Source organism: Cibotium barometz, chromosome 10 (genome assembly GCF_041138505.1).
Source record: "Cibotium barometz isolate CiBa-2024 chromosome 10, ASM4113850v1, whole genome shotgun sequence".
NCBI classification, from domain to species: Eukaryota; Viridiplantae; Streptophyta; class Polypodiopsida; order Cyatheales; family Cibotiaceae; genus Cibotium; species Cibotium barometz.
In genome coordinates, this window is record NC_141055.1 from 21,153,118 (window position 1) to 21,176,566 (window position 23,449).

Genomic DNA, 23,449 nt, shown 5'->3' on the forward strand with positions numbered 1-23,449 from the left:
ACGTCAAGATTCTGGATTGCATTCTTCGAAGCAGTAGGAACTTTCTTGGATCTCAACACAGCTTACCACCTCGAGATAGATGGCCAAACAGAAAGGGTGAACCAAGTAATCGAAGATATACTTTGGTCATGGTGTGGCAGGGAACCCAAGAAGTCGCTAAGCTATCTGCACCTAGTCAAATTTGCCTACAATGCTTCTTATCATTGAAGTATCGGGATGAGCCCTTTCAAAGCTCTGTATGGACAAGACTACCTAACACCATTAACTTGGTCCGACTAGACAGATGCTTGACGACATGGAGCAGCAAATGCAGTCAATCTGCAAGGATATAAAAGCTACCCAAGATAGACAGAAGTAGTATGCAGATAAGAAGAGGTCAGACAGAAAATTCGAAGAAGCAGATATGGTTTTCATTCGAGTACGCCCCAAAAGAAGTTCTCTATCTCTCTTGGGAAGTACAAGAAGTTATCCCCCAGATACTGTGGGCCATATTTGATTATAAAGAAAGTAGGTGACTTGGCCTATGAACTTCTTCTGCCTCCTCATCTCAAAGTACATAATGTATTTCATGTCAGTCTACTTAAGAAGTATGTACCGAGCCCAAATCATGTGCTTAATGAACTCTTAACTTCTTCAACCCAAGGGCAGATGGAACTCCAACCTAAAGAAATCCTTGATGCTCGAGAGAAGGTTCTCAGGAACAAAATTTTGAGAGAATTATTAGTCAAATGGAAGTTCTATCCTTTTGAAGACGCCACCTGGGAGAAAGAAGCTGAACTGATGCGAGATTACCCCCAATTTGCGAGATGAGGACATCTTGCATTTTTCAAGTGGGAGAGGATGTAAGATTCCTCCCTAGCCCCTCAAGATGCCCAGTTTCTTCCCCTGTAATCAATTCCCTTTTCAGAATAATAAAAGATCTTGTTTCTACCTGTTTTGGCCTAGAGAGAGAAAATATTCTAAAAAGAGGTAATTCAATTTTTAGATATCTTTGGATGGAAAAATATCCCTTCTTATTAAAATAAATTCCCCTGAAATAGAAGTTTAAAAAGAAATTCCTAAGGTGCATTAGAAATAAATTATAATGTGCACAAAAGACCTTAGCCTAAGGGTAAAGATTTTCTAAATTTTTTGGATTATGGTCCAATTAAGGTTACTATAGAGACCAGTAAGATTAATCCAAATGTAGGGAGGAGATAAATTGAAGAATAAAAGGAAAACCCCCCAAAAATGAGTGAATGCTCACATAAGATGAAGAGTGGACTAAGGACCAAAGAAAAGAATTAAAAAACTAAATTTTGACACCTCAGAGTGGGGATCTCTCCTCATGAAGTAGGCGCCTTTTTCTCATCATTATCCCCAATTTTTAATCAAAAAAAGGAGATATTTTCATCTCTTCTCTCTCTTGTTTCAAAATTAGATCCAAAAAGTAAGCTGAACTGACCCAAAAATGGTCAAAAATTGACCAAACTGATCTGGAAAATTCTAGAATCAATTTGCTTGGTTTGAGGCTCACTTTTTTCTATAAATAGAAGCCTCCCTCTTTGTAAAAGCTTAATGGTGTTTATGCACTGTTACTCTACTCCTGTCATGAGCCATCTACATTGAATTTTTTAATAATTCAATTGTTTTTGGCCTAATCCTCTCAAAAGTGAATTGGTGGCCACTCTTGCTTCAAACAAGAGTAGAACCCTCAATCCCTCAAGCCAACGGAGAGCTTACAAGCTCCATGTAAGCTAATTTTCTTACTTGTTTATGAATTTTAATAAAAAATCTATGGTTTTCTTGATTTTTATGTTTTACAAATGATTGAACTTAATTCAAATGCTATGCCTTTGATAAAAAGGCCACCCCCTTCTCTTCTTTACATTCCAACCTTTCTCAAACCTAGAAAGATTAACTAAGGGATTAATTAAACTTTTCTTATTGTTTACTCTCTTGAATTTAGAAAATTGTGTAGATTAGGGTTCTATAATTCTAAATTGGGTTAATTAAGTTAAGTAAAGATAGATAAAAATGAGAAATGGTCATCCATACAAAGGAGGTTATGGCAAAATTTTCCAGAATTTTGTGAAAAAGAAAGTTTATTTTTATGTTATTCCAAAAGAGTAATTTCCACCATTTTTGCATCTAAAAGAAATATTCTAATTACTCCATGTATATATTCACCTATGAATATGCATGGATATCACTGATATTAATTATTAAAATTGATTTCTATGCATAGAAAGATGCATAAAGGAATTTTTTTTTACAAAAGTGTTATTCTTATTAAATTTGATTTCTATGCATAGAAAGCATAAAGGAATTTTTTAATTATAAAAGTGTTATTCTTATTAAAATTGATTTCTATGCATAGAAAGATGCATAAAGAAATTTTTTAATTATAAAAGTGTTATTCCTATTAAATTTCATTCTTATGCATAGAAAGATACATAAAAGAATTTTTTTATTACAAAAGTGTTATTCTTATTAAAATTGATTTTTATGCATAGAAAGATGCATAAAGGAATTTTTTTTATTACAAAAGTGTTATTCTTATTAAATTTTATTTTTATGCATAGAAAGATGCATAAAGAATTTTATTTACTTATAAAAGTGTTATTCTTATTAAATTTGATTTTTATGCATAGAAAGATGCATAAAAGATTTTTTTTAACAAAAGTGTTATTCTTATTAAAATTGATTTTTATGCATAGAAAGATGCATAAAGGAATTTGTTTAATTACAAAAGTGTTATTCTTATTAAATTTGATTTTTATGCATAGAAAGATGCATAAAGGAAATCTTTTAATTACAAAAGTGTTATTCTTATTAAATTTGATTTTTATGCATAGAAAGATGCATAAAGGAATTTTGTTAATTACAAAAGTTTTATTCTTATTAAATTTGATTTTTATGCATAGAAAGATGCATAAAGAGATTTTTTAATTACAAAAGTGTTATTCTTATTAAATTTGATATTTATGCATAGAGGATTTTTTTTAATTACAAAAGTGTTATTCTTATTAAATTTGATTTTTTATGCATAGAAAGATGCATAAAGGAATTTTTTTATTATAAAAGTGTTATTCTTATAAAAATTGATTTTTATGCATAAATAGATGCATAAAGAAATTCTTTTTATTTTAAAAGTGTTATTCTTATTAAATTTGATTTTATGCATAAATAGATGCATAAAAGGATTTTTTTTTTATAAAAGTGTTATTCCCATTGAAGTTGATTTTTATGCATAAATAGATGCATAAAGAATTTTTATATCAAAATTAGAATTCTCTTAAATTCTATATTTAAATTCTATGAGTATTTGATAAATGAATAATTAAATACTCTAAGAGAGAAATTTCTATCATTTTATACTCACACGGATTGTAAAAAGAAAAATCAAAAAATCTATCGAGATCGAAATATTCAGATAAATGATTAATTTATTACTCATTGGAGTTCGTAACTAATTTAGAAATCAGTTAAGTGAATATTTAAAGAAAGAAATTCAGTAAAATAGTAAGTGAATTATCAAACCTTTTCGAGAAAGATAGTTCAGGAAAAATCTTATCCGACTCGAACCTTGAATCAGACTATGACCAAGACCAAACTCTTTTGTCAATTTCGAGGAAAGAAGGTGTGACAGTTTAGAAAAATACACTCAAAACTCTCGCCAAATCTGAAACTAAGTTTGAGACCCTTCGAATTGATTTGTGGATCAAGGTTACAGAATTCAAGGAATTCTGGTATGAAATTCAGAATTCCTTTCAAGAAGTTTTGGGGATACTGATTCAAGAAATACTCATTGTATTCAAAAGAAAATCAAACCGAAAACTTGCATAGAAACCCTGTTTTCTTAAAGGACTGTCTTACGCCAGAATGCTGGTGGAGGGAGCATTTGGTATATGTTTTTCTAAGGGAAGTTCGGTTGCAACAGCTGGCAGGGAGTGTTCAAAGGACAGCTCATGCAGAAAAGCCTACCCAGGTCTTGACCAGCCTCAGTATGGTTGAAAAATGGTGCGCTTCCAGTACGGTGGGGGAGGGTCGACGAAGCGGTCCCTGAGTGAAGTGCCAAGACACCTAAGGAGGATCCTGGAGGGTTCTGACTAGGCAATGCATGGGCTCGCGGTGCCTAGGACACCCATGCGTATGTCGTGGAAGATATGTAAGATGGACGAAATGATTATTGTAATTTGTTATTGGATCTCGTTATTACTGACCAGTTGGTCTCAACGGAGAGTCTAGAGTGATACTGTTTTTTGAGAAACAAGGAACTGGATGGAATTTTTGACTTATGTCATCTGTAACCAATAACTGTTTGTCAATGGATTATTTTATATGTTAAAGTTTTAAAGAGGAGTGTGTGCGTATCTATATTCGAAAGCAAAAGTTAAGAAAGGCATTCAATTATGGGTGGGTGAGTAATTATCTGGTTCTACCAATTCCAGTGGTTGGGTGGTGACTAACCCATGGGCCGGATGGGCTGGAATTAGTGGAATTTTAATAATTAAATTGAAATAATAGGAATACGTTTAGAATTCGAATAGTTAAATGAAAACCTGAAGAATTTCTCAAATGAGTAGATCAATGGCTGTGCTGACTTCGGTTAAGAAAAAAGCGTTGATTTCCTCAAATGATTAGATCAACGGCTATGCCTGATTTCAGTTAGGAAAAAAGCGTTGATTTCTTCAAATTAAGTCAGTGATAGTTTTTCTTCTATCTGGTTTAATAAGGTGAAGGATAGTTCAGTCTCTTGATCCCGTTAGAAAATTCGTTAAGAAAATCAAAAAGGTGGAATCGTCTCCGTTTTTCGAGCAAGGGAAAATTTCCCGGTTTTGGTTTCGGAATGACCACCAGATTAGTCTTGTGTCCGGACATTCGAGGGCGAGGCCCCGAGTGGGAAACCTTGCCCTGCGCAAGAGGAAGCTACTTCCGCTGCTAGCAACCGGGAATCCGGTGCACGGAGGGGGCAGAGGGGTAGATCCCTGCCCTCTCTGCGTAACGGATTCGGGGGTGCTAGAGCAGCGAAAGTAGCACTCCTTGCATGGTGCAGGGTCCTCTCACTTGGGGCCTCGCCCACGGATATCCGGACAGGAGACTAATCCCTCGGTTCTTCCAAAACCGAGCCCGAAAAAACTTCCCTTGAACCTAAAGTCACTTGGTCAGATCAAGGAAGAAACTTACACTTGGATCATAGATATCAACGCTTTTTTTCCCATCGAGAGGCACAGCCGTTGATTCCTTTTTCCATAGAACAATTACTATCCGGGATTTACTTCATCTAGCGTACTACAACAAAAATTGAGTCTCATTTTACGGATCCATCAGTCCAGCCTAACCCCATCCAGTCCCATGGGTTAGCCAACTGCCCAATCACTATAGTGATGGGATCCAATTAAGAATTTGGTTAGGTTTTGTCTCGGGTACCAGGGAAAAGAGTTCCCAGGCCCCTTAGCTGGATGTTCATGCAAACTTAAAGTTAGTCACACCACTTACACACCCAATATGAAATTGCTTTCTTCACAGATTCAGCTTTCTTTTTTAAAACAATCATTTAATGAAGCCATAGTATCACTGATCACAATCCTCCAAAATATCCGGTTGAATCTTAATTTCCAATCATTCCTTCATTGGAGTATCTATGGCATCATTGGCAACCAGAACGCTCACCACCTGCCCACTCAGGGGCCTTTTCGATAGTTCCTAGCTCATAGTACCCGGCAATATATTCACTTATAAAAATTTCAAGATGGAATCTCCATTGAAGATCAGCAAGATCAACCAACAGATCCATATAAAAGAGCCATGGACTCATCCGTTGAGGACCAACAAGGTCAATCAACCAGATCCATGCCTGGTTTCAGAAAACAACTCTTACTCCTCCTTGTTCCAATATCTTCCACGATGCACGTGTGGGTATCTTCGTTGGCGACCCAGAGCCCGAGCACTGTATGGTCAGCACCCTCTAGGATCCTTCGCAGGTCACCTAGCGCTTCACTCATAGGCCGCTTCCTTGGTCCCTCATCCACCGTACCGGAAGCTCACCATTTAAATCGAACCGAGGCTGGTCAAGACCTCGGTCAAGACCTTGCTACGTGAGACGTCCTCCGTTGACTCTCCGTCAGCTGTTGCAACTTTATCAGTTAGGTCTCCACGACCTTATTCACAAGACGGTCAAAATGCTTCCCCAGCATTCTTGACATAAAACAATCATTTACAAACAGGTCACAAATATAGTTTCTATAATGAACTCTTGTCTTTCCACATTGTTCCACATCAATCCATATTACTTAATCCACATCCAATTCATATGTGTACCCATTCTCATCCAATCACATCATTTTTCATCTCATCACATCAGATTCATTCACATCACATATCATCCATTCACATCCCATATCATTCATTCACATTTTGATTCGTATGACATCACATCTTATTCATTCTCATCCCGATTCACATCACATTACATCTCATCCATTCACTCACATCGACATCACATCCTTTCACATACACATCCTCATTCATTCTTCCACATTCACATCCACATTCGTACTTCCACATACACATCCATATCCATTCTTCCACGTACACATTCACATCCACATCCATTCTTCACATACACATCCGCATTCATACATCCACATACACATCCACATTCATACATCCACATCTATATCCACAACCATACATTCACATCCACATCCTCATCCATACATCCACATCCATATCCACATCCATACATCTACATCCACATCCACATCCACATCCACATCCATACATCCACATCCATATCCACATCCATACATTCACATACACATACACATCTACATCAATACATCCACATCCACATCCACATCCATACATCTACATCCATATCCACATACACATCCACATCCATACATCCACATCCACATCCACATCCACATCCGTACATCCACATCCATATCCACATCCATACATTCACATACACATCTACATTAATACATCCATATCCATATCCACATCCATACATCCATACATCTACATCCATACATCCACATCCACATCCACATCCACATCCATATCCATACATCCACATCCATATCCATACATCCACATCCACATCCATATATTCACATACACATCTACATCCATATCCACATTTATTCATTCTCATACACATGCATACCCTTTCTTTCACATATATATCGGCATTCACATCCAATCACATCCCATACTCATCTTATCGCATCCGTTCTCATCCTATCACATCCCATACACATCTTATCGTATCCCATTTACATATTATCACATCCCATACACATCTTATCATATCCATTCATATGCTATTCCCATTTAATAGCTTTTTCTAGATTGATACCGATAATAGGACTTTTTCTAAAATTCTGCCAATTGCTTGGCCTAATTAAAGATTCTTTTTCTGACAACTATTTCCATATTCCTTCTTAATTCCTCAATTGAATTATATTCAATATTCTTCTTTTGAATAAAAGAATTCATGGGATTTGTAGAAATCAATTCTACCCATATTTCCACTTTTGGTAAATAATCATAAATCGAATTATACTAAAAATTCCTCTTCTTCCCATTTAATTTTAATTATTTACATTCAAATGTCATGGGAATTCCTCTTTTTCCATCAATTATTTCTCATAAAATAAATTTATCTAAATTAAAATATCCATTATTTCGATATGCTAGAAATTTCTCTTTGCCCGTCTAAATGATGGAATTCCAAATGTCATAAGAATTCCTCTTTTGATATTTAAATATTTCTCATAGATAAAGAAATTTATCTAAAAATTCATCTTTGAATTTAAATAAATTATTGCATAATTCCAATATACTAGGAATTTCTCTTTTCCCATCCAAATGATGGAATTCCAAATGTAATAGGAATTCCTCTTTTAACATTTAATTATTTCTCATAGATAAATAAATTTATCTAAAAATTCATCTTTGAATTTAAATAAATTATCCCATAATTCCAATATACTAGGATTTCTCTTTTTTCATCCAAATGTAATAGGAATTCCTCTTTTAATATTTAATTTATCTAAAAATTTATCTTTGAATTTAAATAAATTATCCCATAATTCCGATATACTAGGAATTTCTCTTTTCCCATCCAAATGACGGAATTCCAAATGTAAAAGGAATTTCTCTTTTAACATTTAATTATTTCTCATAGATAAATAAATTTATCTAAAAATTCATCTTTAAATTTAAATGAATTATGCAATAATTCCAATGTGATAGGAATTTCTCTTTTCCCATCCAATTGAAATTCATAAAGTTGAAACTTTCCTTACGGTTAGAAGTTCAGTAGATGTTATCTGAAGAAAATCCTTGGAATCAAAGTAAGAGGTAAATCGAAAAATTTTGGTTAGACCACGACTGTGAGAGGGACGGCCAGTAAACTACTTGCCCATCTCTCGATCTGAATCAAGCAAAAACCTCATGTGACCAATTCCAGTTCTTTATACAAAAAATAGACTACCGTTGAATTAACCTAGTTTTCACTTGCCCAACTCTCGATCTGAATCAAGCAAAAACCTCATGAGACCAATTCCAGTTCTTTATACAAAAAATAGACTACCGTTGAATTAACCTAGTTTTCCCTTGATCGAAATCACCCAGAATCTAGATGGAAATTCAATCAATTGATGGGTAGATTACCCTGAGGAGAGATCAATGATTCTCATTTATAAAAATATGGATTAAGGAAAAAGGATTTTGTGGAACCAATCTCAAACCGGGAATTCTACTTGCATAGAACCTTTGTTTTCTTTTAAAGGACTGTTTTACACCAGAATGCTGGAGGAAGCATTGGTATGTGTTTAACTAAGGAGAGACTCATTGCAATAGCTGGCAGAGAGTCGTCGAGGGATGACGCTCGTGCAGCAAAGCCTGTCGAGGTCTTGACCAGCCTCGATATGGTTAAAATGGTGCGCTTCCGCTAGTACAATGGGCGAGGACCGACAAAGTGATCCCTGAGTGAAGTGCTAGGACATCTAAGTAGGATCCTAGAGGGTTCTGACTAGGTGATGCACGGGCTCGCAGTTGCTAGGACACCCATGCGTACATGGAGGAAGATTCGGATGAACTGAAAAGAATGACTTTTGTGAATCAAATTTTGATATTGGATCTTGTTGGTTGACTAGCAGGTCTTCAACGGAGAGTCCAGATGATATATCTTGTATTACAATGGACTCAATATTTTGGAGGATTATGATAAGTTATACTATTATTTTCATTGAAAGATTGTTTTAAAGACAGCCAAATCTGTTATAATGGCAATTTCATATTCGGTGTGTAAGTGGTATGCCTACTTTAAATTTTGATTGAAGCACGGCTAGGGGCCCTGGGAACTCTTTTCCTCGGTACTCGGGGAAAAAATAACCAAATTTTTTTATAAAGGAATCCCACCAATACAGTGGTTGGGCGGTTGGCTAACTCATGGGCCGATTAGGCTGTGGATCGAGGGATTCCTACGATACAAATAAGTTACGATTAGTTATGTTAGTTAGATTAAGTCCTAGGAAGACCCCGGCGGTGGCTGTGCCTCGTTAAAGGAGGAAAAAAGCGGTGATTCTATGGACCAAGTGCAAGTCTCTTCTTTGATTTGACCATGTGACTTTCGGGTTCGGTCAGATCAGTTTGGATAGTTAAGACTTTGACTCGTTAGATCAATTCTCATGTTAGATGATTTTCTTGGAGGAATCCCCCATGCCTTCCAGGCGAGGGAAGTTTTTTTGGGCTCGGTTTTTCAGAGGAACCATCGGGCTAGTCTCTTGTCTGAACATCCGTGGGGTGAGGCCCAAGTGTGGATCCCTGCCCCGTGCAAGAGGCTAATGCTGCTTCCGTCGCCACCAGTGCCCTTGGAGGGGGCATCGTGGAGGGGGTGGAGGTCTCTCACAGCTGGTATCAGAGCCAGGTTGAAAGCTAATAAGGGAAAATGAATTCTTATTAAAAATTTATAATAAAAATTCAAAAAGAGCATTTACGTGTATTGTATTTTCATTTCTTAAACTTCATTAATGAAGATTTTTATTCAAAGAATTCGGTTTTATAGATGAAAATTCCACACTTATCCGGTGTTGCCGATCTCACCCAGTCACAAGACATGACTGCTTTCGCCTTTTCGAGCATCTCATCTCTTTCGCTACAACTCAAGCAAGCCGAGCCAGACTCGCACGCCATTTCGAGGATTTATATTTCCCAGACCTAGCAGATGTTAGACATCATCCCCTACTTGCTAGCTTCCTATTTGGTGTCCTATTTTAGCCTCTAGGGGCTGACCATGTTAGTCAAAGGGGCTGGTCACCCCTCACTCATATTTTACCCATATTTATTCCCCATGTTATGGTCTTGGGATTTTCCCTAGTCGTGGAGGTATTTATCACTAGTCGGCTGCCTTCATGTAGAGGTATATATAGCCGACATGCCTCCCTCATATTTTACTGCTTGCATTGCTTGCCTAGCTTGTCTAGCTGCAGTCCCTCACTTATGAGGTTCTCCCCTCTTGCTCGGGACATGTATTCCTTTTGGTGATGATATTGAGAGTAGGTTCTCACTTGTGTTTCCTCTCCATCTCCCTCTCTCACTCTCTCTCCTGTGTTTCCACTTTCCCTTCTTCCGCTGCACATTCTATCATGGTATCAGAGCGCCGGTGATTTTCACCGTTGGGTGCTCCCTCCTATACCTCTTCATATCTGCGTTTTTTTCGCCCCTAGACAGACTTGCGTTTTGCGTTTTCAGCAAGGGCAGCAGCATATAGGTTGTTGCGTTTTTCTTCAGGTGGCTATCTACAGCAGTTTTCAGCAATTCTCAGCATTCATTGTTGGATATGATAATTCAACTAAGAAGATTGATCAAAACATACTCAAGGTGGATCAAAGATTGTACAAGACATCATGAATATGAAGGACAAAAATTGGTATATGCAGAAAATTGCTTTGAAATTAACACAAGAAGACACTAATTGTGATTAGGCATGAACCAAACTTACATAATCACTTGATCACGACTTGTACCTTATTTAGAGACTCCTCTACCCTATTTTTAGTTGCATGAGTTGCATGAACAACATGCACCAACCATTTATAGGCTTTACACACCAACCACTAACCACTAGCCTAACAACCACATAATAAATTGGACTAAGGAGTTGGGATTACATTTATCCAACAATCCCCCCTTAAGACCAACTTCTTACAAGAACATGAACAAGACTAACATACCTCCTTGACACAATGAGTAAGAGTCCCTGTTGAGATATCGAGCTCGTCTAGTGAGGTGGTGGACACTGATGACCCGCCTCGGGGATAGGCCCCACACTTACACCACTGGCATGGTTGGTGAGATCTTGAATGATATGTGGCTAGTGGGATGACAGGCTGTGTGACAGCCATTCTAGAGACTGGCATAGTTATAGCGCCAGCTCATTTTAGTTGGGTTCACACTATAGAGAACCCGTGTATGTATTGGTTGAGTACCTTTCATATTATGTGTACTCTTATCTTGTATATGGTGTGTTGAGTGTTGAGTGTTGAGTGTTGAGTGTAGAAGAAGAAGATTTTCAGCCTCTCACCTTGTGTGTTCTCTATTAGGGTTTGTGAGTGTGTGTGTGTGCTTGCAAGAACTCAAGCTCTCTTCCCCCCTGCATCTTTTCATGGTATCAAAGCCTGGTTCATGCTAAGGGTTGAGCTGCAAGCAAGATAACCACAGGAAGCGGTATGAGGGTAAGAGCTTCAACTACTCTTCCCTATTTGTGTTGGTGACTACACCCTTGTTGGGAGCTCTACGGGAGGCACCGACAACGATCTCTGATTGAGGAGCTTTCTTTGCGGGAGTAAAGCTATAGGGCAACTATAATGTCCTATCGGACAGTGTCCTATATCGGACAAAAATTTCAGGGCCGAAAATGCGTTTCGGGCGCGTTTGGACCTCCGTTCTTCAGAAAGCAGGCGATTTCGAGCACTGCGGGTAAGTCATCGATTCTCTGCAGAACTCTGTTTTAAGAACTGCAGGAAGACAGATTGACTGTGTAGACACTGTGGGTGCTGCAAAGAGGTCAACAGTTGCCATTGGGTGTATGTATGCACATTCAATGTCACTGGTTGTGACATTTGAGAGTACTACAGTACCACTGCAGAAAATACAGTCACTGGTTGTGACATTTGAGAGTACTACAGTACCACTGCTGCAGAAAATACAGCAATTTATGCAGGATAAACTAGAGTGTTGTTTCTGGTAAAATTGTGTGTTTGGCAAGATGTCAAATGATGGGATAACCCAGATTGTGGCTGAGAAGCTTGATAAGAATAACTTCCATGCTTGGAGGTTCAGGTTGACAAATTTCTTGATGGGAAAGGGCTATTGGGACTACATAGAAGGTGAGCATGAAGAGGCACCGGAGATACCAGACATAAATCCGACTGCTCTGCAGATGTGAAAGAGTTTAAAGACTGGAACCAAGGAGCCAGGAAAGTTATGTATTGGCTTTCCATTAGTATACAGGACACCATGATTGGGCACATTCAGGATGCCAAGTCCCCCAAGGAGGCGTGGGACACCTTGGTAAAGCTCTATGAAACAAATACCAAGGCACGTAAGATACAATTGAAGAATGAACTTCATACTGTGGAGAAAAAGAGCATGTCTGTGAATGACTATGCATTGAAGATAAAGGGTATTGTGGAATCCCTTGCATCTATTGGTGTGTCAGTAGATGATGATGATAAGGTGGAAGTTTGTCTACCTGGTCTCGGGCCACAATACAAGGCGTTCAAGACGTCTATTCAGACTCGGGAAAACATTCCCAACTTTACAGATTTGGTGTCTATGTGATTATAGAAGAGAAGAGCTTGGGTGAAGACCAACAGTCTTCACAAAGCAAAAACAGTTTAGAGCAAGAGGCCTTCTACACAAGTTCAGGAAGAGGACGAGGTAGAGGAGGCCATGGACGGGGTCAAGGAGATGGCCGAACAGGTAATCAGAATTATGGCCAGCAGCAACAACAACAGTCCCAGAATACACAACAACAACAACAACAACACATAGGTGGAAGAGGCAAATTCAGAGGCAGGGGGAGTCAAAGAGGCCGTGGAAATTGGCAAAGGCAGTATAATGATGCACGAGAATGATATTATTGTGGTAAGCCTAGACATGTGCAGGCAAAATGTTATAAGAAGCAAGCTGACATGCAAAATGGGAAAGTGCAGCAAAACAACTATGCATCCTCAAGTAGAAATAATGAGGACAATGAAAGGTTGTTTGTTATGCAGCATGTCGTGAATGCCATGTCTGAAAATGTTGAAGCAGCACAAAAAGATGATGTATGGTATGTGGATTCAGGTGCTTCGAACCACATGACAAGTCATGGGGAGTGGTTCAAGGAGATGAAAAACCCAGAAAGACCAGGTTTTATGGAAACAGGGGATGACACTGCTCATCCAATTGCCCATGTTGGAGATGTGCCATTGTCTATGCAGGATGGCAAAGTGAAGTACCTTGCAGATGTACTTCACGTTCCAAACATAACAAAGAATCTGGTTTCAGTTGGCCAGATGATTGAGTAGGGTTTGCAGGTTAGGTTTAACCCTGATGGTTGTTATGTTGAAGACTTTAAAGACAAGTGCAGATTGGTTGCAAAAGGCAACAGAGTGGGCAGAATGTTTACGTTAAATGTAGACATGCCTGAAGTGAGTGCTGCGATGTTTGCAAATGGTTCAGGAATTGTTGCAGACACAGACATTTGGCATAAAAGGATTGGACATGTAAATGTGCCGAGATTGAAGTCTATGCAGACTAAAGGAATTGTGAGACAGGGCTGCCAAAATTTAAAGTGGAAGGTGTGCAGAAAATATGTGAAGCATGCCAATTTGGGAAGCAAACAAAGCATGTGTTTCCACGTAACAGATATGTGAGCAGAAATGCACTAGATGTTGTGCATTCAGATGTATGGGGTCCTACGAAGACCATATCTATGGGAGGCTGCAGGTATTATGTGACTTTCATTGATGACCACACAAGGAAAGTGTGGGTATATTTCATGAAGGAGAAGAGTGAGGTGTTCACTCACTTTCAGAATTTCAGAGTTTTGGTTGAAAAGCAAACAGGGAAATATGTAAAGTGCCTAAGGTCAGATGGAGGGGGAGAGTACTTCTCCAATGAGTTCTCTGAATTTTTGAAGAAGAATGGTATTCGGAGACAGTTTACATGCAGATACACTCCGCAGCAAAATGGAGTTGTTGAGCGAAAAAACAGGCACATTGCTGAGATTGCACGAGCATTGATGGAAGAGAAAAATATGCCGCATAGCTATTGGGCTGAGACTATTTCTACAGCAGTTTACATCATGAACAGGACACCAACTGCAGCCATACATGATGTAACTCCACAGCAGAGGTTTACTAGCAAAAAACCTGATTTGTCTCATCTGAAAGTTTTTGGATGCATTGCATATGTGCATGTGCCAGATGAGCTGAGAACTAAGCTGGATCCAAAAGCTGAAAAATGTGTGTTTATTGGATATTCCCTTGAGCAAAAGGGATACAGGTGTTATAACCCTGCTACACGTGAGTTGAGGGTAAGCAAGGATGTTGTCTTTGATGAGATGAGCAGCTGGTATGCTGCTGAAAAAGAAGCTGTTGGGGCTGATGTGAGTGGAAGTGTGGTTGCACAGAATGCAGGTCAGCAATCACAGTCTTTGAGTGGACCAGGAGAGTCCTCATCTAGTGGGTCTGTTGATAGACCATGGAGTGGCAGGCTACGTCATAATACCAGTCCTGCAAATGTGATTAGTACATCACGTAAAGGAAAAGAGAAAGTGGTTGAGCCCCTTGGTATGCCTGAAATTTCTGCAGGGCATTCTCATGTTGATGGAGAGTCTAGTGGCTCAGATATGGACTAACTTATGCAATCATCTAGGGAAAATAAAAGAATGTGTACTACGTGAATCAATCAAAAGCTTAAAGTGCTTACCCTTATATTCTGTTGGAGTCTGAAGGACTGAGAACTGACGATTTTGCCCTTGATGTTCAATGGTGGCATAAATCTGTCCTCTTTCTTTCTCCACTGCATCAGCTATTATGATAGCTCTAGCTGCCTGCTGTCTGGGGTGGGACTCTCTCTCACTAGCTTCCCCAATTCTGAGAGGGGGTTCTCAGACTACTTTGCACTGAAGCTGTAGGCTAAGCTGGCACTCTTCTGGGGTTGCCCTGATTTTGGCGAGGGGGACCTTGATTGGTTTGATACGAAGGAGTCGGTCTCTGCATTCTAGGACCTTGGCTTCCTTGACCCATTGACATAGAAGGAGTTGGGCAATCCTTGAGCTGGTGCCAAAAACCTTGACAACCTAAACACATGTTTTCACTTCGAAGCTCTTCCTTCTGCATCCTAGAAAGAGCCGGAGTTCCTGAAAAAGTGCTCCGAGGAAAAGGTCTTCCTTCATTTTTGAAACTTCCTGTCTCTTGGTTCTGATTGGGACCTTGGTGTCTTTTAGGAGGCGGAAGGTTGGAAGTACTTCCCATGGTTTGGAACCTTTTGAAGGATGAGGGAGCTGGCTTTGGCGAGACCTTAACAACAAAGGCCTTGGCGAAGTCCTTCGCCATCCGCACTGCTTCAACCATGGAAACTGGCTTGGCATTCTTTACCAGGGTGTCCAAAGGTTCGTTCATTCCTTGGATGAACCTAGCCATCAACTGTTTCTCATCCAATGGTGGCGAGTATTTGAGGAGAAGAGCGAACGCTTAGTGGTATTACTCCATGGTATGGCTTCCCTGAGTTAGCTCTAGGAACTCATTCATCTTAGTTTCCAAGAAGCCGGGAGGACAGAATCTCTTCTGGAGGTATGCCTTGAGATCGTCCCACGTCTGGGTGTTCTGATCCAGATGGTTTGTTTCACAGTGATTTCTCCATGCTATTCTGGTTGTTTCTACAATCTTTAGCATGGCAAGAGCAATCTTACTTTTCTCATTATATCCAGTGACATCGAAGTATTCTTCCATGGCTTCGATCCACTTTTCCACAGCCTTGCCTAGGTGTTCCCCTTCACCCTTGAAGGGACCTGGCTGAGATCTGTGAAGAGCTTTGCAAACATTGGGGTCAAGCTCTTCCTCATCCGTGAGAGGATCTGGCTGTCTACCACGATTTCGACGTCTCATGATTTTGCGAAAACGGTACATTGTTAAATTCCTATTTGACTTCGTCCGAAGATCCTAAGACTTAAGAAGTTCAAAATTAATTACTTCAAACAGGATAATAGTTCTTACTAGGGATCTATGACATACGTATGAGAGAAAATAGATCTTATTTCTTTAAACTTGATATCTGATAGTCAATCACTTAGACAACTGGAAATTTTTCACAAAACATTCTTTATTTACATAAGGTTTGGAATATATACATAGAGCAACATGGCTCCAAAAAATCAATGCCTTGATGGTATACGCATGTTAACGGCGATACTGCGCGCTGTGGACATGCCATGAGATGTAATTATTCCCTTACTACTAATGGTGCTACAATCTTACTTCTTGGGATAAAACTGAGAAGTCTATAAATATGACACGAAATCCTAAAATCTCGAGGTGTGGGGTGATAAAGGATAACACCACAAACCACCTTTAGCCTCAACAAGACCAAGGCTAAAGAGATGTTCTTCCTTGGCATCTAGGCGTTGGTTGCAAGAGGCGTGGACATATTGCCTTGCGTGCCACTTATGCTATCGTCTCTTAGCCCGGGTCCAAAAAATATAACTCCTCAAAATGATTTAGCGAGCCTTGCCTTGCTCGTTCGAGTCATAGCAGAGGAGAGGATATGCTCAAAAGCAAAAGCAGTCATATCCTGAGTTTGAGTAAGATCGGGGATACCAGATAAACATGGGGCTTTCATCTATAAAATCTAATTCATCAATTTAATAATGAACTTAAATTGAATGAAAACACAATATGTGAATGCTCTTTTTCAAGATTTTATTATAAATTTCTGTCAAATTTGGTCTTTTATTCTTAAGCTTTCAACAAAGCTCTGATACCAGCTATGAGACCCCTACCCCCTCCGTGCACCAGAATCCGGGGAGCTAGCAGGCGGAAGTAGCAACCTCTTACACGGGGTAGGATTTCCCACTCGCGGGGCCTCGCCCACGAATGTCTGGACAAGAGACTAATCCGGCGGTTCCTCAAAAATCGAGACTGGAAAAACTTCCCTTGCCCAGAAAACTTGGGCGATTCCACCAAGAAAAATCTTCTAACAAAAATTTTATCTAACGGGTCAAGGCCTTAACTATCCTTTCTATTCTGACCGAAACCATAGGTCACATGGCCAGATCAAGGAAGGGACTTACACTTAGTTCATATAGAAATCATCACTTTTTTCCCCTTAAGTGAGGCATAACAATTGATTCTTTCCCATAGAACAAGAATCTTCCAGGGACTTACTCTAACTAGCGTAACTTGAATGTATCTACATTTATTTTAGGAATCCATCGATCTAGCCCATGGGTTAGCCAACTGCCCAACCACTGAATTGGTGGGATCCCTTTTTATAAAAATTTGGTTGTGTTTTGTCCCGAGTACCAGGGAAAAGAGTTCCCAGGTCCCCCTAGTAGCCGGCACTCAAGTAAAATACAAAATAGACACACCACTTACACACCCAATATGAAATTACCTTTTTCATAGATTCAACTATCTTTAAAACAGAATCGGAATGAAACCATAATGTTTCCATCATAATCCTCAAAATTCTAGTCCAATGTTTTACAATCAAAATGTCATCCGGACTCTCCATTTGTAGACTAGCTATGCGATTTCGAGTTCCAGTTCACATAGATAATTCCTTCTAGTTCATCCATATCTTCCTCGACATACGCATGGGTGTCCTACCAGCCCGTGTATCGCCTAGCAAAACCCTCTAGGATCCTCATTAGGTGTCCTAGCACTTCACTCAGGGACCGCTTCGTCGGCCCTCGCCCATCGCACACCGGAAGTGCACCATTTTAACCATACCAAGGCTAGTCAAGACCTTGGCAGGCTTTGCGCGAGCGAGAGACATCCTTCAATGACTCCCCATCAGCTGTTGCAACATAACTCTCCTTAGATTAAACCATAACCCAAATGCTTCCTCTAGCATTCTGGTATAAGACAGTCCTTTTTCAAAAATAGAGTTTCTATGCAAGTAAGAATTTCTCGTTGAGTTTGATTCCACAAGACTCTTTTTTTCAGAATCTAGACTTTCTTAATGAAAATCATAGTTCTAGTATCTCGGTAATCCACCCATCAATTACAATGAATTTCTAACTTATTTCTCGATGATTCTGGATCTATGGAAAACTTCTCTAAATCACCGATAATTCATTCTTCGTATTGAAGAAATGGGAATGGTAACAAGATTTTGCTTCATTTCTAATTCGAGAGATGGGTAAGCATCTTACTGGCCCACCTTTCTCACGCGGTCATAGTCTAACCCTAAATTAATCGAATTTAATCCTAAAGATATTTTCTAAAGATAATTCTTCATTTTTTTCTGATAAATTAACTCTGATTTTCATTCGTAGGAAAATCCAAAATTATGAGAATTCATTCTTTCTTGGATATAATAGAATTATAAATAATTCTATTCGTGAATAATAGAATTTTATAAAGATAATTCTTTTTCCAATGATCCATTTGTGAATATGCAAACATCATTTTATTGAATTATTCTCATAGAACTATTCTAAATTATTATTTTCTCCAATTGAAACTCGGCATCAACATGCCCTGAATTTCTATGTAGAATTATGGTGAAACCTTCTCTTTTAACACCGAAATTACTTAAGGCATTTTCCTAATTAAAGTATGATGAAAATTCCTCTAAAAAAATATCCATGTATATGAATATACCTATTTTGAATTATGACCAAAATTCCTCTTTTAATATTTAAAATGTTTGTGCATAATATATCGTGAAAATTCCTCTTTTTGTATCTAAATTTTTATGCATGTACATATGTAAAGATAAATATAACAAAAATTTCTCTTTTCTCTATTTAAACAAATATGCATAAATACTATAAAAGTATTTTTCATAAATGTACAAAAATCATTCTTTTAGCATTAAAATGTTCATGCCTAGAATACGATGGGAATTCCTCTTTTTGTATTAACAAAATTATGCATAAAATTAAATTTATTTTTTTAAAATTTTGCCATAGCTTCGCTACATTTTTTGAGAATTCTCAAAATTCTACTTTTAAATAAATACTCATAATTATGAAATGTGGTGGGAATTCCTCTTTGATTAATCTTAAAAATATCCATTTATCATTCCTATATGAAAATGCTTACAAAAACGTTAGCATAACTCTTTTTCAATCTTAAAATGAATTAATATGATTTTTCTTAATCATAAACAAGTTTAAAAAAATAATCATCATTTTTATCTTAATTAAAATCATAAAAATACTTAATCTTCTTCTCTAGCTTATCAAGCCTAGATTTTTGATTAAGATAATGAGATTAGCACTAAGATCCATTCTTCTAACAAGGATCCATCCAAAAAGATGATTAATCTTTAAAAAAGAGAGATTTACTAATAAAAAATATTAAAATTAAGCATAAAAGATTAGCATTAATCCAATTAAACATTATGAATCACTAAAAATCTTGATTTCAAGAAAAAACCATTGATTAAAAAGCTTCCCAAGCATTAGAAAGGTTGGGAAGAAGATAACCATTGAGAAAGATAGAAAAAACACCATGGATTAAGGCTTACCCTTGGTTTTTCGCTAAGGGCTGACCCCCCTTTCCCCCAATTCATCTCATTTTTTCAGCATTCACTTGAGGCCATTACTAGCTTGCTACTCCTTTTTACGATTGTACATCACACCTACGGGCTTCCCTCGTGCTCAATTTTTAGCAGTAAACATCAGTTTCTAGCATTTATAGGTCTTGTACCTGGGCTTACATCTGTGTTTTCTATTTGCTTCACTTTCTTTTAGTTCTTTAAAATTTTCCCTCCTTTTTTGGGTTGGGTCCTACTAGCCTGTGAAAGGTAGTTGTTTTTCATTCTTCTTTTAGGGTGGCATCGCCTCTACCAAATCTTGTGCAAGGGCTTTTGCTTGTGCTAAAACCTCTAATCTATCTCTTTCTTGGGTGTTTGGAACTAGATCTTGCATTCATTTAAGGTTAGGTTTATCTAATCTACTAATGTTTGAGAAACTTATCTCTTTCTTGGGTATTTGGCTGCTTGCATTCTTTTGAGGTTAGGTTTCTCTAATCTCTTTCTTGGGGGTGTCTGGCTCTAGAGCTTACATTCTTTCAAGGTTAGGTTTCTATAATTTGCCAAGGCCCTTCTTGCATCTAGTTCTTGTTTCCTTTGATTTAAGATTTGCATTTACATCTGAGATGCTCTAAATTTTATTTCTCCTCCATCTCCTCATGCATTTGGAAAAAGGTATCTCCAATCCTTGTGATGCCTTTCGCATCCCTATTAGTCCTAGGAGTGAAAGAGATTTTCTTGTTAGGATGGGTATAGGATTCTCTTTGTACAAAATGTATGTAAGGGAGGTGATGCACTCCTCTTTCTATTGGGGACCTTGAGTATTTCTCATTGTGTGACCCTCACGAGGTTGAGTGAGCCTCTTGATCCGTATCTGGTTGGAATCGAAAACTCTGCTTCTGTCTTGAGCCATTTAACATTGAATTTATTGATAATTCAATTGTTTTTTGGCCTAATCCTCTCCAAGTGAATTTGGTGGCCACTCTTGCTGCAAACAAGAGTAGAACCCTCAATCCCTCAAGCCAAAGGAAAGCTTACAAGCTCTATGTAAGCTTAATTCTTACTTGTGAATTTTTAAATCTATGGAAAGGCCACCCCCTTCTCTTCTTTACAATTTAGCCCTTCTCAATCCTAGAAAGTTTAATTAAAAGATTGATTAAACTCTTTTCATTGTTTACTCTCTCGATTTTTAGAAAATGGAGAGATTAGAGAAATTAGAATTCAAATTGGATTAATTTAAGTCATAAATTGAATGATAAAATTGAGAAATGATCAGCCATACAAAGGAGGTTATGGCAAAATTTTCTTAAATTTTGTGGAACTAAAGTTTATCATTAGGTTATTCTAAAAGAGTAATTCCCTCCGTTTGTGCATTCTAAAAGAATTATTTTTATATCAAAAGTTCTATTCTCAATAAAATTGAATTTATGCATAGGAAGATGCATAAAAGATTTATTTTTATTTCAAAAGTGTCGTTCTCATTAAAATTGAATTTATGCATAGAAAGATGCATAAAAGATTTATTTTTATTTCAAAAGTGTCATTCTCATTAAAATTGAATTTATGCATAGAAAGATGCATAAAAGATTTATTTTTATTTCAAAAGTGTCATTCTCATTAAAATTGAATTTATGCATAGAAAGATGCATGAAAGAGTTATTTTTATTTCAAAAGAGTTATTCTCATTAAAATTGAATTTATGCATAGAAAGATGCATAAAGGATTTAATTTTATTTCAAAAGTGTTATTTTCCTTAAAATTGAATTATGCATAAATAGATGCGTAAAGAATCTTTATATCAAAAATTAGAATCCTCTTGAATTCTATGTTTAAATTCTGTGAATAGAGGTGATGAGAATATGAGGTGAATAGATGCAATGAGATAAGATGTGAATCAGATAGATGATAATTGGATGGATGGATGTGATGTGAATTAGATAGATGTGAATGAATGGATGGATGGGTGTGATGTGAATAGAGGTGATGAGATGAGAGGTAAATAGATGTGATGAGATGTGATGTGAATTAGATATATGCGAATGGATGGATGGATGTGATGTGAATAGAAGTGATGAGAATATGAGGTGAATAGATGTGATGATATGTGATAGGAATTAGATAGATGAGAAGAATGGATGGATGGATGTGATGTGAATAGAAGTGATGAGAATATTAGGTGAATAGATGTGATGATATGTGATAGGAATTAGATAGATGAGAAGAATGGATGGATGTGGTGTGAATAGAGGTGAATAGATGTGATGAGATAAGATGTGAATCAAATAGATGATGATTGGATGGATGGATGTGATGTGAATTAGATAGATGTAAATGAATGTATGGATGGGTGTGATGTGAATAGAGGTGATGAGATGAGAGGTAAATAGATGTGATGAGATGTGATGTGAATGGATGGATGATGGGTGTGATGTGAATAGAGGTGATGAGATGTGAGGTGAATAGATGTGAGATGTGATGTGAATCAGATAGATGGGAATGAATGAATGGATGGATGTGATGTGAATAGAGATGATGAGAATGTGAGGTAAATAGATGTGATGAGATGTGATGTGAATCAGATAGAAGAGAATGAATGGATGGATGGATGTGATGTGAATAGAGGTGATGAGATGTGAGGTGAATAGATGTGATGTGAATCAGATAAATGTGAATGAATGGGTGAGATGTGATGTCATGTGAATCAGAATGTAAATGAATGATACTAGATGTGAGTGAATGTGTATGTGAAGAATGGATGTGAATGAGTATGTGAAAGAATGGATAAGGATGTGTATGTGAAGAATGGATGTGAATGCGTATGAAAAGAATGAATATGAATGAGTATGTGAAAGAATGGATGTGGATGTATGTGAAAGAATGGATATAGATGTGTATGTGAAAGAATGTGATGTGATGTAAAGATATGAGATGTGACATGAATATATGTGGATGTGAAGTGATAGATATGAATGTATGGATAGATGCGAGTAGTCGTACATGTGAACAATTGGATGGATGTGGATGAATGAGATGAGAAGTGTATGAATGAGATATGATGTGGATAGAAGTGATGTGATATAATGGTGATGAGAATGAATGTGATGGATATGAATGAAAGTGAATGTGATGGATATGAGTGAATGTGATGTGGTCTGAATGGATGAGATGTGAATGAATGTGATGTGATGAGATGTGGGTATTGGGTAGATACGAGTGGATGAGATCTGATGAGGATAAATTCAAGAAAGATGTGATGAGAGAAAAATGATGTGATTAGATGAGAATAGGAATACTTATGAAATGGTTGTGGAATTAATTAATGTGGTTTGATGTGGAGCAATGTGGAAAGATGAGAGTTCGTTATAGAAACTATATTTTTGAACTGTTTTTAAATGACTGTTTTATGTCAAGAATGCTGGAGAAGCATTTTGACCATCTTGTGAGAATGAGGTCGTGGAGACCTATTCTGATAAAGTTGCAACAGCTGACGGAGAGTCATTGGAGGACGTCTCGCATAGCAAGGTTGACCGAGGTCTTGACCAGCCTCGGTTCGATTAAAATGGTGAGCTCCGATACGGTGGATGAGGGACCAAGGAAGCGGCCTATGAGAGTGAAGCGCTAGGTCACCTGCAAAGGATCCTAGAGGTGACCATACGATGCTCGGGCTCTGGGTCACCGACGATACCCACACATGCAT